The sequence below is a fragment of the Nyctibius grandis genome, chromosome 29 (assembly GCF_013368605.1).
Source record: "Nyctibius grandis isolate bNycGra1 chromosome 29, bNycGra1.pri, whole genome shotgun sequence".
Taxonomy (NCBI): Eukaryota; Metazoa; Chordata; class Aves; order Nyctibiiformes; family Nyctibiidae; genus Nyctibius; species Nyctibius grandis.
In genome coordinates this window covers 1,740,396-1,755,038 of record NC_090686.1, presented here as the reverse complement: position 1 = coordinate 1,755,038, position 14,643 = coordinate 1,740,396, and the positions used below count along the sequence as shown (strand labels likewise).

General features: G+C 37.2%; 1 protein-coding gene across 2 annotated transcripts in view; it reads left to right on the top strand.

Annotated features, from left to right (window-relative positions):
- CENPP (centromere protein P) overlaps positions 1-14,643 on the top strand; it is a 157,957-nt gene that overhangs the window by 118,656 nt on the left and 24,658 nt on the right. The window lies entirely within an intron of this gene.

Genomic DNA, 14,643 nt, shown 5'->3' with positions numbered 1-14,643 from the left:
TATCTGGAGCTGTTTAAAAAGAACGGAGATAGTTAGAGTTAACAGTGGAGCTAGCATCTGAAATGAGAGAGCACGGTTCAGCATCTGGGCTAAAAGCATTGGTTTGCAAAGGGTGAGTCAAACAGCAGGAGAACAGTTCTGCACAACAGCACAAGCTGGGAAAAGAATAGCAAATTAGATCTTCTCATGGTTGTGCATGTCAGCTAAAAGACTTTATGTATTAAATGATGGTGTATTTATTAGAGACAAAAGTGACAGCATTCACTGTATTATATATTTAAATGTGGCTTCTTACGCTTCTGATTGCTGTCTCAGGATCATCTTCTGACAGTGTCTGGGCACACATCTGCAGAAAGCCTGCCTAGCTGGGACACGAGATTGCTTGCTAGTAGGCCAGTAAGGTGGATCTGGGCAGCCTTTGCTCATGTGAAGCTCTGGTTTCATGCATCTGCTTTGGATGTGGCATCTCTGCTGAATTCTAGTGAATCCTTAAAACTGGACTTTTTAGGTTAAGCGCTGTGTTTTTTGAAAGGTCAACATCTTCCAGCAGCTTTCCAGAAGTGAGTGACACACCATCTTGTCTGCTCTGCTAGATCATACAGTGAAAATCCTACATCCTCTAAGCAGACTGAGGGATCTTTTACAGTGTTAATGAATCAATATATAGACTTCTGTAAAACAGATACTTTAGCATGAACAGTGAAGCACAAAGACTTGCTAATTTTAAGGATCTGAGGTGATCTCTTCATCTGTCATATGTGTGCTCCATAGTATGAGTTTCTCACAGAAAGCAATTGCTGGTAAGCAAACACTTCCTCTGATAATGTTACTGCTTCTAATATGTGAATAAAAGTCCTGGAGGCATTGTAGTTCTGGTGGCATCCATGTTTGTCCTTCCTCATGGCACCTTTGAATCACTGTTATCCTTTAATATGCATGCCAAAATGATGTTTCTCCTGTATGTATCTGGTGCCATCTGGCATTTCTCTTACACACACTGAAGTTAAAATATCTGAGCAAAAGCCTGTTGTGCTAGACAAATAAATAATCTAGCTTGTTGTTCTTCATCCCTCTAGTTACTTGGCATAAGAGTGTGGCTTTTTGATCTTAGTAGTACCTGCCATTAGTATGAAACAGAATGCCATGAGACCCTCGCTTATCTTTTTCTCAACTTTTGTTACAGAAGGAATGAACACAACCTGAGGGATCTGCAAAGACATAGCTCCCTCTTCTTGAAAATGACATTACACTTTCCTACAATGAACAGTAACGTTTGAAAATTGTAGGAGCCGTTAAAGAGAGTATCCCACAGTTACCTGATATCTGGAGGGTTTGGGGTTTTTTTATTTGTAAAAGTAGAATCTGAAAATGCACATCATCTGCTGCCTTCCAATAAGATTTAAATGTATGTAAGATTAATAATTAAATATTGTTTTAATATTGTTGTTCACATTCAAATCTTCCATGCAAACTTGCCTGTCGTAATAACCAAAGAAAAAACACTGTATGTTCGGCTAAAACCTCAGACTAGGATGGCCTTGCAAATGATTTCAGACATGTGCGGTTCAGGTGATTTCTGTTTGAGTGAGAGACATTGCAGTATCCTCAGGGATCTAGTGTTTACTGTCTTTATGTGAATAATTCACTCTGTGAGGAGAGCACGTTGCCAATATCTGCTTTGTCTGTAAGTCCTGTATGCCTGTCTGTCCCATATGCATGGCTAGTCATTTGAATGAGTTGTGCAATATGAATATTATTGTCTATTAAGATGCCTTAATGTGGAGTGGTCTCCTTCAAGGAGAGAAGAGACAGAGAGTAAACAGCAGTGACTAATAATTAAAATAACTTTTTATTATTTTGTATCTTACGGCAAACTGCCACCAGAGCACTGTTGCTTAGTGTCTTGAGCAAGAGCCATAGGATGTGTGAAATGAATGTGGAAGCCTGGAGCCTCTGGCACGGATTCTTCATAAAATCCAGGCTGATCTCTTTTCCTTATAGCTTGTTGTTTGTAGAGGGACAAGACTTTCCCTCTTACTTTGCTGAAATTATCCAGTGGAAATTATCCAAGGAAATCTTCAGTGAAAAAGAGGAGTTAGAATGTAGGTTGGCATCAGGCTTGTTTATAGTGGTTCCAACAGATTTTTATAACATCTCTAACTGTACCTATTAGATGACAACCAATAGCCGAAATAGGCTTTTAAGCAATTTGATACAGTTGAAATAAATTTGTTTTCTGTTTCTTCCTCAAAAGACCTTCTTTTCAAACACTGATCTAAGCGTTGCTTCTGTGAACATAAAAGATCCCATGAGTTAAGGCAGCAACACTCCTGGACCCCTATACTGGTATGAAGTATTTTTTGAAATTTCAGGTATTTCTAGTGATTGTAATCGGTTCACTATTTCTGCTTGAGTTTTCTGATCAATGAAGTAGAAATGAAATAAAGAATTAGAATCTTTTAAAAACTATACTAGGGAAGTGTATAAGAGCAAGTGTGCTTTTTAAACTAGCCACAGCATATGAATATACCTTATCTCCATCTTGTGCAGCAGCCTAGTCATGGCAATATGAAGCAACAGTAGGATACTTTCTTCTGCTATCCCAATAGAACTTGTTCACCTCAGTGGGTAGTGGAACTGCAGCTGTTTGTGCCAAAAAGTTGTGTTCTTTAAGTATCACTGTTCTTGGCACAGGATGAATTGAAGCACAAACTTCAGATGATGTATATGTTCAACAGATTCCCACGGAGTTTTGGAACTACGTATAACATCGATAACGTATTGCTCTGCTCTGCATCTGTATGTTTGCAGTCATTTCCTCAGACAGTAATAACAGATAGAACTTGTCTACTTGTGATATCTACTCTTACACCAGGAGGGAATACAAGAATGTTTATGAACTAGAGAATAATATTTTGTGATCTTACGGAATTACTTCCAAAGTGTGAGTGGCAAAAGGCATCTTTTTTGCCACTGCTTTTTTTTTTTTTTTTTGCCATCTCTAAGCATAGCTTTCTATGTTGCTTCTCCACAATATCAAATTCTAATTTTCTGAATTTCCTGAGGGCATCAGTAGCCTCTTTTCCTTTCACAGCAAGGAGAAGTATTAGTCAGTGTACAATAGTACTATTGTTATTTTTCTTTTTGTCAATTTTGCTTCTTCCAGCAGGAATGAATGGTGGGAGGAAAAACATGTTCACTGGTGTCGCTCTGTTCTAAATCTCAGAGGGGGGTGGGTAAAATTAATGTATAAGTTAATATAATAGAATCTGTGATGTTGAAAACAGCTTACAGATTTTCAAATTCTGTCTGAAAGGCCACTTAAATACATGGGGCATGCTGAAACAGAGGAGGAATGACATCTGTTTCTTAATCATCTTGAAAATGCCTGAAGTGTAATACCTTAGTCACCAAAGGCAGACAGCAGGCTGAAAGAATGTAAGGAGGACATCTTGAAAAAATTTTTAAAAAATTCTTAAGCAAAGTTAAGGAGTCGTGCATCTGGGATTGGTCGGTTTAAGAGTGGAAATTTGAGAGATGAGATATGAGTATAGTTAAAGTAACTTTTTATGATCACAGCTTATAGAGACCATGAAACCTCAGTTCTACATCATACCTTTTAAAAACGTAATCTTTTATCTGCTTAATGGCCAAACAAAACACATGAATAGAACAGGAATAGCCTTCGCGGAGCCAATTTAATGCTAGGTATCACCTACCTTATCAGAGTAGAGGAAAGAATGCATTTATTTTAGACAACCACTGATAACTTACAGTATTGCTTAAATTACCTTCTTAACTTACTGCATGAGTATACTAAGGAGGTCGTGTAGGTCATCTAGTCCAACCTGCTGCTCAAAGCAGGGTGAAGATTGAATTCAGAACAGGTTTTTGTTGAGTTGGTTTTGAAAGGCATCAAGGACAGAGTTTACACACCTTCTCTTGGGGGCCCGTTCCAATGCCTGACTGCCATTGAGAAAAAAATTTTCTTTCTCTCTCATCCTTCTGAGGATGTACATCCATAAAGAGCTGAGCTTTGTATTCTCTTTGGTATTGCAAAGCTACGCTGAGACTTTCCCTAAGCCATCTTTTCTCCAGGCAGCACCAGTCCCTTATTTCTATTACTAGTTAACAAACCCTAAGGAATTTGGAAGTGGTTCAGAAGGGTATATAGCATGCTTGGTTATAAAATGTGATTGCAGATGACATACAAATATGCTTTTAAAAAAAAGAAAATCAATGCTGCTTCAAATGGATGTATATAATTTTTTTGTTCTCTTATTCCATGTATCCTAAACAAGATTAGAGAAAAGGCAATGCGTTTTCATGCCAGCTTGGTTGGCTCTTTGAGTGCTCTTGGCTCTGAGATCTCTCTAAGTAGAATTTAGAGTCAGGATTATTTGTAGGGCTGACTCCCAGCTAGTGATGAGTTGCCAAGTTATGATGGTTCAAACAACATATATGGCAGCCATGCAGGATGAGTTTTGGAGATCTCTTTTTTTTTTTTCTTGCTATGATTTGGAGTAAAACAGAGAAAATATTGACTAAAAAGATGGAAGTTGTGTAAGTGGACAGAATCAGAGTTGTCTTATTTTTGAAGCAAGTCGTGACAGACTGTTTCTGTAATTTGTACAAAATAAGACCCAAATGATAGGCCTGTGGTGTTATGGATTCTGAGCACTTGAGCTTTTGTGGGACTTGTGCATATGGAGTACATTTATAGATTTTTAGTTTTGTTGAATTTAATTCTTCACCCCGCCTCCGAAAAAAAAAAATTATCTGGATATCTTCCCCCAAAACATTAAAAAAAGCCCTATTATTTGTAACATGAGTCTCTTTTTTTTATATTTTAAAGTTATTTCAGAATTATCTGAGGGTATTTTACATATGTCTGTATCTAGGTAATGATTTATGTGTATCTTATGCTACATGTTGATGTTGTCTTGTTGAACAGTATTAAAGGAACGACATGATGTTCCTTGCAAGACATCAAGCTGTGAAATGTTCTGCTTTCTGCAATTATAAATGGATTGTGAGAAATACTGTATACAAACGTTGGAAAGTCCACATCTTCTGCATGACTATGTGTATCTTACTGGATGAAAGTGAAGTATTTTCTTAAAATATCTCCACAGACTGGGACCTATCCTTCCTTGCTCTGTATGTCATGCTATAGGTAGCATGTCTGTCACCATTTCAGTTCCTCTTAATCTCCTTATTTTGTTAGGACATTCTGCTGCTTTGTGTTTCTTTTTACAGACATAGCTTTTTCTTGTCTTCCAGATTGCAGCACCTTTACTGAAGGTGCCCTTTGGTTACCTGTTAGTCATATCTTAAGCTCCTGAGCATTTTTCTTCAAATCATAGTGAAGGTGCCAGTCATCATGGATACCTGCAGTAGACCCAGTGAGGCTTTATCTTGTAGGGCATGCCCTTCCAAGGTATCCTACAAGGCAAGTGGCACTGGCCCCTTGAATCATAGAAAATCCTCTCCTTACTGTCACTGGCTAAGCCTTAGGTGAAGCACCTCCAAAGTTGGTATGACTGCCTTGGTATTATTGTCTTCCACCCCAGTCTTTAAACAGGGCTTGCAAATGAAAATGTCAGCTCAATGCTCAGTACCAGCCAAAGCAGCATATACAACATTATTAGAAAAAGATGAGAAAACAAAACTGAAAACATTGTTATGGCACTGTTAGGCACTTGAATCTAGAATGGTACTCATGCCAGTTTTCATCTCTACGTCCTCCACCTTTACACACTGTTAGGATTTCAGGATACTCAGTCCATCCATTCTGGTAGTTCTTCATAAATGCAAGAGAGAGCACCCCAAGTCCTGACCACAGAAGGCAGTCAGGCACAATTATGATCAGAAAGTAAACAGATGTATTCTTCTTCTCTAGGCTCTATGGTCAGGTGCAGGGCTGTGTCCTAGGGTGCTCCTGAACAGCCCTGATCACATTATTTGCTTTACCTTATATTCCTTTATTCCTTTTCCCCCACTTTTCCCCTCACAAGTTCTTTTCTCATCCACTTCAAAATATATGGCCTGCCAAGGTTTATAGCTTCCCTATTGACCCAACTTTGCAGACTTTATACCTTTATTTAGTAGTTATAATATGGTTGTCCTGTCATTTTTCCCTTGAGCATCAAGGGAAAACTTGATACTACCCTGCCCCCTTTGTAATTCTGTAATATTTTGCATTTTCGTGTTGCAGTCCAATTAGTGACACAACAGGTCAGAGTGGGCCACCTGCACATACAATATTCTCCTTTTATTATCTCTGGGATCCCAAAATCCTTCATGTTGTCTTCCTAGTGATGCCAGAGGTGAGCAGTAGCCCCATGCGTGCAAAAAAAAAACCCCTGTACACTATCACCTGTTACTATGTCTCACCTGGTACCAAGAAGAGAGTACATTCTGTAGCTTGAAATATTCCACAGTCATCCTTACTTTTAATAACTTTCTCTCACATTATCGTTAATACACATTTCCTTACGCCTCCTATTTTACTGTGTTATTTAGAGGAGGGCTATGTTGAAGTTGGATCCATTATTTAATTTATTCCTAAAACACCAATGAAAATATTATTTCTGTGAGTCAACACACACGTCTGCATTCAGGAATTTAAAGCTATTTCCGTTTATTCAGGAATTTGAAAGAAAAGAGACAGTACTGAAAATTACCCCAGGAATTTTTAGCCTTTCAATGAAATAAAAGAATGTAACAATTTTTTTAAATTGCTCTACTGTTAGTTGTCATGATGAATCTTTGTAGTTGGTGGCTGGTTTTGATTATATACAAAGATGGAATCCCAAACTTTGGAATTACTAATGTGTTTTTTAAATAAAACACACAAGTTTATAGTTGGGAAAAAAAATAGCAATGGGAAAAAAAATAAATTTGTAACTGTTAAAGTCAGCACAAAACATGAGATGGGGAATTTGGGACTGGCAGTACAGTGCATTTCTAAAACCTATAGCAGTTACTGCATTCCTTTTTGTAATCAGCGGTCACCAGTATCCTTAAGGAAAAAAAAACATAGGAGAAGGAAAAAATGTTGCTGGGAAACCTTAAGAGAAATTAAAAACAGATTTTCCTCACATTTAAAAATATTAACAATACATTGCAAAAAGCATTGACTGCTTCTTTAGGTTGGAATAAACCTAATTTGCAATAGGTTGCTATTTACATAAAAAAGCTTGCTTTGCAACTGCAACTGCATGCCAATTCCAGGTCTTCATTGAAGTGAGCAGAATATATAAAAATATTAATATTAATTAACTTTTTCAAGACACTAATTGCCACAACTCAATGCCTCTTGATTATGTTTCCATTCAATACAACACCATTTTTAGTTTGAGATGAGTTTTTCTCACTTTATATCTAGAATGCCAATGAATAGACAGACGGAGGTAACTTAGAAGCCCTCTGTCTGGTAGATACACTTTTACTCCTTGTAAGCAGTGCAGATAATGTCTCACCTCATTTTCTCGCTTGAGGTTTTTCCTAAATGCAGGTTATACTGCAACTGGCTGGTTTTGTCCTTTTCTATTTGCTGCTCTTCATAGAGTATTTTGTAGGTCTGCTCTGTTTTACTAATTGCATTTATCCAACTTAAATCACCTGCTTTCTGATCAGTAATTTTAGTCATGGCAGAAGATGTATTTACATACCAATAGCGTTTAAGAGTAGCAGCCAACTGAAATTTGAGGCCAGTGTGTTTCACCTACTGCCTGTAACTACATGCTTCTGTGAAAACATTTAGTAGAATTTTGGTTATTTCAATGTCTGGAGCCTGTTCCTCTGGGGTGTTCCAATGCAAGTTGTCCACCTAGCTCGAACAAATATGACTTTAAAACCCTGGCTATTGTACGTAAATGTGTAAGATTTTCACTGTCATTCCACCTTTCCTTTTTCATTTTCAAATGTCGACACTTCCCTGTATATTGGGCAATTACATTTCAGCTATTTGCCGACTTGTATTTTTCCAAAATATTCATCTTGGCAACTGAGCGTGTCTTCTGTGTGTCTAAAATAGCACAATGAGCTTGGTTTGGGGTTTGGTTTTTCTTATGTGCTGATATTGAGTATTGTTACTCATCAATATAATTTTGAGGTTTCTAACTTTTTTCTAAGATAATCATACTTTGCAGCATAAATACAGAAGATGGAGTAATTAAATTTTTTTTTATCCTTGCTATAGTTCACATAGTATTATCTGTGTACTGTACGTAAACTTTGTATAAACTGAGGACTATTTATACAAATATTTTTGCATCCTGTAAGTTTGTAGTCTTGGATCTTAATTTTGGCAAGAGCCCATTTAATTATGGGAATATAAATCTATATCAAAGACATTGCTCTAATATTTTCGGACATTGTAAGCTTTTCTGTTCTGGGGAAACCCCATCGCATTACTAGTATCATTCCGATAAATTTAAAGTTCTCTTTTCAGTTCTTGTTGCTCAGAAATACCCCCTAAGAGATTTTCTCTGTTTATTTCTTTCATAAATATAATTTCCTCCTGTAAACTATGAAAAATTCAGAATGGTTCAAAAGAGGCTTTTGAAGGTCGTAGCAACCTAAACAGCTGCTAAATTGCTGGAGACAGGCGTAAGGCTTCTGTAGGCTTTCTTTCATGTCCTGCCATTGCTTCTTCTATGCAGTTCCATTTTTTTCAATAGGCACGTACATCATACCCAGAGCAGAGAGACAGTGTTTCTCTTAAACCGTTTAAATACAGATTGGACTAAAATGAACATACAGAAAAAGTCTGTATTTTAAATGTAGAAAATTAGTATGACTTTATCTGTGTATGGGTACGGAAAAGAGATTGTTTCGAATTCATCAAAAATAAGAATATATAATTATTCTAATGGTCTTTCCCTATTTGTTTGCCCTCTTCAGAACAATTATTTGCTTTCCATTTGCTTGGTCGTGCTTTGTTGTACTTTCCATTTGTAGGCTAAATGGCAAAAAAACTGTCCGTATAGAACACTGTATACTTCTCTAAAGTGAATGCAATTTTTTATAAATTTCTTTTGTATGCTATTGCCATCTTAAGTTGTTTCAGAAGTGAAATAAGAAAATTAATACTTGATCTTACAGATAAAAATGTTGGTTGGAGATTTCATGTGGTAGACATTGTTGGGTTCCTGTGGCTTGCTGCTTCTATCACTTTTGTTTGTTGCCTGAGATGTTATCACGTTTGTTGGTTTTAATATTAAGTAGAAATTAGTAACAGGATGCCTGTCTGCTGGGAGACTGAGGAAGGGGATGTACACTGAGGACACAAATATTTTGAAGGTTTTTAGTCAAAAAGAAGGAGTTGTTGGCAGCTGGTACAAGAGGACGCTTTGAGGAAAATAACAAAGTTTGCTTGCGGTTTTCTTTTAAATCTGAAAGTTAGTTGTCTTGGCCTGTTTATCCATGTTTTCCCCATTACACACAGTGGCACTGAATGCTTTGTTTGGGTGAATTAGTGGACAACGGCAAAAATTACTTGTGCAGAAGTTCTGCAGTGCGCTACCAGTGAGAATTTAAGGGGGGAAAATGGCAGGGATATATATGTATATGTATGTGTGCGTATATCTAATTTTTAAGTGTAATTTTTAATACCACATCGGTATTTTTATGATTATGACGTTTCTAGAGATTTATCATTCCACAGTGCACAAAATTCAGGATTGAGTGCAAGCTGAAAACACCTCATGAGATTATTATTTATGTTTGGTTTATGATCTGACTGGCATTTGTGGCCCAGCTTGTGCCAAATGGGAGCTGCATATTTCCTGAAACTCCAGCACAATTTCCCCCATGTCATCTTGAAGAGGGAAATGCTAAAAACAAAGAAAAAAAATAATCAGTTGTAACAGAATATGTTATTCTGGATGACTGTGTTTGTGTCATGTATAAACATGTCTTGTTGAAGGAGAACATTAGCATTGTTTGTTTTTTTCCCAAAGCTCAGAAAGACTTTGCCAGTTTACCTTTTTCTTGTGATTTCTCTCTGTTCTTCACAGTAGATCCTTTGCATTCTCTTTCTCCTGTTGACTAGAGGACTCATCAAATGACTGAAGAACAAATAGAGTTATTTCTGAAACACCGAGTTTTCTTTTTGTGATACAAGATAATGAGGAGAAGCTTGCAGCTGAGGAGGGGAGCTGTGAGGCAGTGGGGGGCTTCCCTCCAAAGTGATAATTACTGTTGTGTCAACGTGTCCTGTCTACTGAGTCTCCAAACCTAGTTTAGGTCTTGCAGCGTCCTGTGTCTAAATGCATAGCATGGGGGGTTTTGTTTCAAAACCAACAGTTATTTCTTTTGGAAAATGGCAATCTGGCAAAATCAACCACTTCGGAACTGAAATATTGTTGTAGTAGCAGGAACGTCAGAAGTTTTCTGTTAGTGCTGTATCCAAAAACTCCCCGTGTCTGGATGGTGCTCAGACAAGCCTAACTTTATCACAGAGGTATCGGTCACTGTTCTTACCCAGAGCTCCTTCCTTCACAACCGTATGTTGTCTTTTGGCCCTACTGCTTAGAGAGCAGTTCCGCACGGATGTTGAGCAGCGTTTTCGACGTGAAAGTATTTGCCATTAGCCAGTCTGAACGCTCCTGTGTTTTGAGAAGCACTTCAGCTATTCTTTCATCCTGCTTGCTCACTGTCCAGCAGCTGTTTGAGTGAAACAGCCATGTGAGGAGACTAAATCTTCAGTGGCAGTATTATTCATTCCTGTCTGAGTGCTGGGGTGTGCTGTCTCCAGATTGTTATCCTGCTACTGGTTTTGTGGCTGTGCTGTTAGTCATATTGGGAGAACTAATGCCCATTTTTCATACGTTTTGCTTTCGGGTCTGACACACGGCACAGCCACCCAAGCAGTGCTGCTGGCAGGGACGAAGGAGCAGTAGCTAGTTGGTGGAGAGAAAATGGAGGAGCACAGGGAGGACAGGAGTAGCTTAAGCTGTCCCTGGACACTTGTTTTATGAAACTATACTTTAAAACAATGCATCCCCGTGCAGAGATAACCTGAGAGATAGCTATCGGTTCTGCCAGCAACCAACTGAAACAAACTGCTTCTTTTTACCCTAAACAAGAAATAAGATACTATCTCCCAGTGAAGTTTAAGGGAATTTGGTTTGAATCACCCTATGTGCTATTAAATAGCTTTTAATGACTCAGCAGTTTTATTTCTGCTGAAAGACTGGAGTGTCAAAATACGTACAATAATTTTAAGGCAACAGTTCAGAGTAATGCTCAGAAATTGTATGTGATTTTTTTCAGTGAACTTAATGATTTTTCTGGTACCCCTTTGTTTATATATGTTTATATTACCTAGCAAGTTTCTTTTGAGTTTGGGTTTTGGCAGTTTGGTTTTTTTTAATAAAAATAATATCTAGATATAGATGTAGAGAGTGTGTGGCACAGTCACCTTTCAGCAGTACTTTGGGATATTTGAATGAAAGAAAAAATGATTTTACAGTTTCTTATGAAAATATTTCTATTGTATGAGCTTCACTTAAATGATACCAGATTGAATTTGCAGAATCGTGGCTATGCATAACTTGCAGAGATGTCATTGCAGAGTGTGTTGACGTGTCCATATTAGCTTTAACTGGTTAGCTGAAATATTGGTAGTGACAACATAGGCAGTTTGAACTCGTCTGAGCTACTCGAGTAGGCAGGCCAGCAAAGGATGTGCTGTGTTGTGGCATCGCTATTGAATTAGCTCTGCTAAGTCTAATTCATATGTGTCTGTTAATCAGACCTAGTGCTATATAGGCAAATGAGAAAAAAACAAAGCCAGTTACTGAGGCAGTGTTTTGTCAGCTGATTTTAATCTGACAGTTTTAACACAGAGTCAGTTCAAGAGAGCAGCTACTTAATCTTGTGGCTGAGCATCCATAAGCCCAACTGAAATGAATACAGCTAAAATGGATTGAAAGAATGGGTGATCAGAAATGAGTCTGTAAAGTGACGCATTGGTCAATGTCACGCTCCTGCAGAAGTTACGAGGAAAGGAGTGTGAAGTAATGCTGTAGTTTATTGTCAAGTAACAAAATACTAGGATGTAGAAAGCGGAGTAATAAGAATTTGAGGTGATATGGAACATATTTGGGGATGTAACGTACATATGCATAATGTTTGTTTATAGTAACACTTGTTTATTACTTCAGTGGCAGATTTGGAGTATACTCAAAAATGTTTGCAGCAGCTATGAGTGTGATTAACTTGTGCATTTCCTCTTTCCTAGTTGCTCATTTTCTACTTTAAATCATTTTGCTACTTCTGTACTGCTTTATTCATAATCCAATTACAAGCACATAGGTTGCAAGGTAACTTGTGTTGTTTTAACTGCTTAAGTGTCTGAAATGCTTTAATTGCCCTTTTTCCTTTTATGAGTGAATTTTTAGAAGATTGAGTTCACTAAAGCTAACTCAAAGCTGAGCCATGAAACAAGCCAGCAACTTAAAATGGAGTATAACTTACTTTTTAATTAAGAAGTATTAAAAAGCTTTTATTAAAGCAAACCGTATTTTAGCACAGCAGTCATCAGCTTAGATGCTCTTTGAATAGTGTCATAATCTAAAATTGTAAGTGTTTTTAACCATACCTTCAAAGAGTTTGGGAGTTGTTGAGGGCACAGGCTGTTTGATTTTGATTCTTTTTTTCAGTTGCATTGTATAGTGTAAATTTCTTCAGCCTCTGTGTCCTACAAAATACTGCTAACTTAAGATCAGTATTCAATATTTTTGAAATAATTCTAAGCCATCTAAAATCTTGAAAATCTTTATTTTTTTTATTCATATTTCAGTGAGTGGAAAACTGAGCAGAGCTACCTCTGTGTAGTGGTTAGAGCAGCAGCTCCCAGCCAAGACAAAACCTGTTTTTCTCATGAAATTGAATTACATAAGTAAAATGGTTTTTCTATCTATCTTCCAGGCTGTACAATTAAATCATTGTCATTAATGTCTGTACTTTGTTCTTATGAAATACAATGAAAAACAATTAATAAATGGAGTAATTATTCACCTGCGTCAAAGAACTGGTGCTTTTAACACTAATTTAATGCATCCATCTACTGTAATGCCCCAGCATGTTCCCTGGGATAACGCACCATAAGCTTGTTCCCAGCAGTACAGCTCTACAAACCATTTTGAGTAGCATTTGCTTTGTTCTGTGAGCATGCAGGAACTTAAATTTTCAGTAACCAAGATAGACAAATGGGAAGAAATAGCAACTATTGTCTCCAAAGTGTATCTACGCAACAAAATGGAGATCTAATTGCATCCAGTACTGAATTTTTACCCCTAGCTTAAAGAAAGTTAGCATGACTAACAGTAGTGGTGAAAATAAATTAAAAGATACTGTATTTTAACAGTGTGACTGACTCATTGGAAATGGCTTTTTGTCCCCTACGTACTACACTGGTTCATTAAAGCAGTTGAGAAAACAGTTAGAAGGACTATTTCTGTGTGATTTTTATACTGTATTTTGGAGAAAGCATTGATATCTAATTCTTTATTTGCTACTTTTTCTATATTTCGTGGTCTTTACTTATATTATGCAATATGTGTTGTACAGGGTGGAATAAACTGATTTTGTCAGAAGCATTTGCTGGTTTTATTTCAGAGAGTTGTGAGATTTTAGAAGGTACGTTGACAGCGAGTACTTTGGTAACTGAATGTCACGATATCTTTGTCTCACAGAAATTAGCAGGAAAGATCTTATGAGTTAATAAGGATGGAATAGTTAGACAGTAATTCTGAATTCATAGGGCAACAGGATATGTTAGAAATGAGACGTGTGACTTTGGAGTTATAAGCCTTGTAGAGCTATCACTTGAGTTATTTTTAAGAGGAATAAATATGTACGTAGTCTAGACAGTGCTACTTTTGCACTGGCAGGGTCAGCTGCAAGTAAGTGCTAATACAAGAGCTGATTCCAAAACAGAGAGGGGGGGAAAAATAGAAAAAGCCAAAGATGAAGGATATGCTGGAGGCCTCAAATGTTAGTGTGCTTTGGAAGAGTCATCCAGAGGTCTTTCTACAGGGGAAAAAAATGAACATTGAAGTAATCAAGAACTACTTTTTAAATAACATTGTAGCGCTTGCCTTTCTTCTCAGATTTTTCCTACCTAATAATCGGATTATCTGTGTATACCTTACAGCTCCTGCTATGAGGCTCAGCTTGGGTTTGGAAATGTAGACTGCCTTTGAGTGTTAGATCCTCGTCTTTTTATATGAGCTGAGGATAACTACATGTTTAAATTCAGGGAATGCAAAATTTTCCTTTTGTTTGTTACTTTAATTTCCTTTTCCTTGAACTATTTTTACTCATCTGTCCACTACTTCCAAACTGTTCGATCTTACTCTTTGCTCACTTGCACCTCTCTTGCCCCTTTTCCCTTCTTTTCTTTTTTTCTCCCTTCTCCTTTTTTTCCCCTCCCGTCTTCATTATTGTTGCTTCTCTCCCTCTTTTTCTTCAACTCCATATACATACAATAATATCAAACATTGGATTGTTGGTGCTTCTCATTACTTTATAATTTTTGCCCTGTTAATATACCTCAATTATAGGTTCATTAATTGCTTCTTGAATTAGAATGCTGGACATGTCTGCACTGTTGCTTATATTCAAATA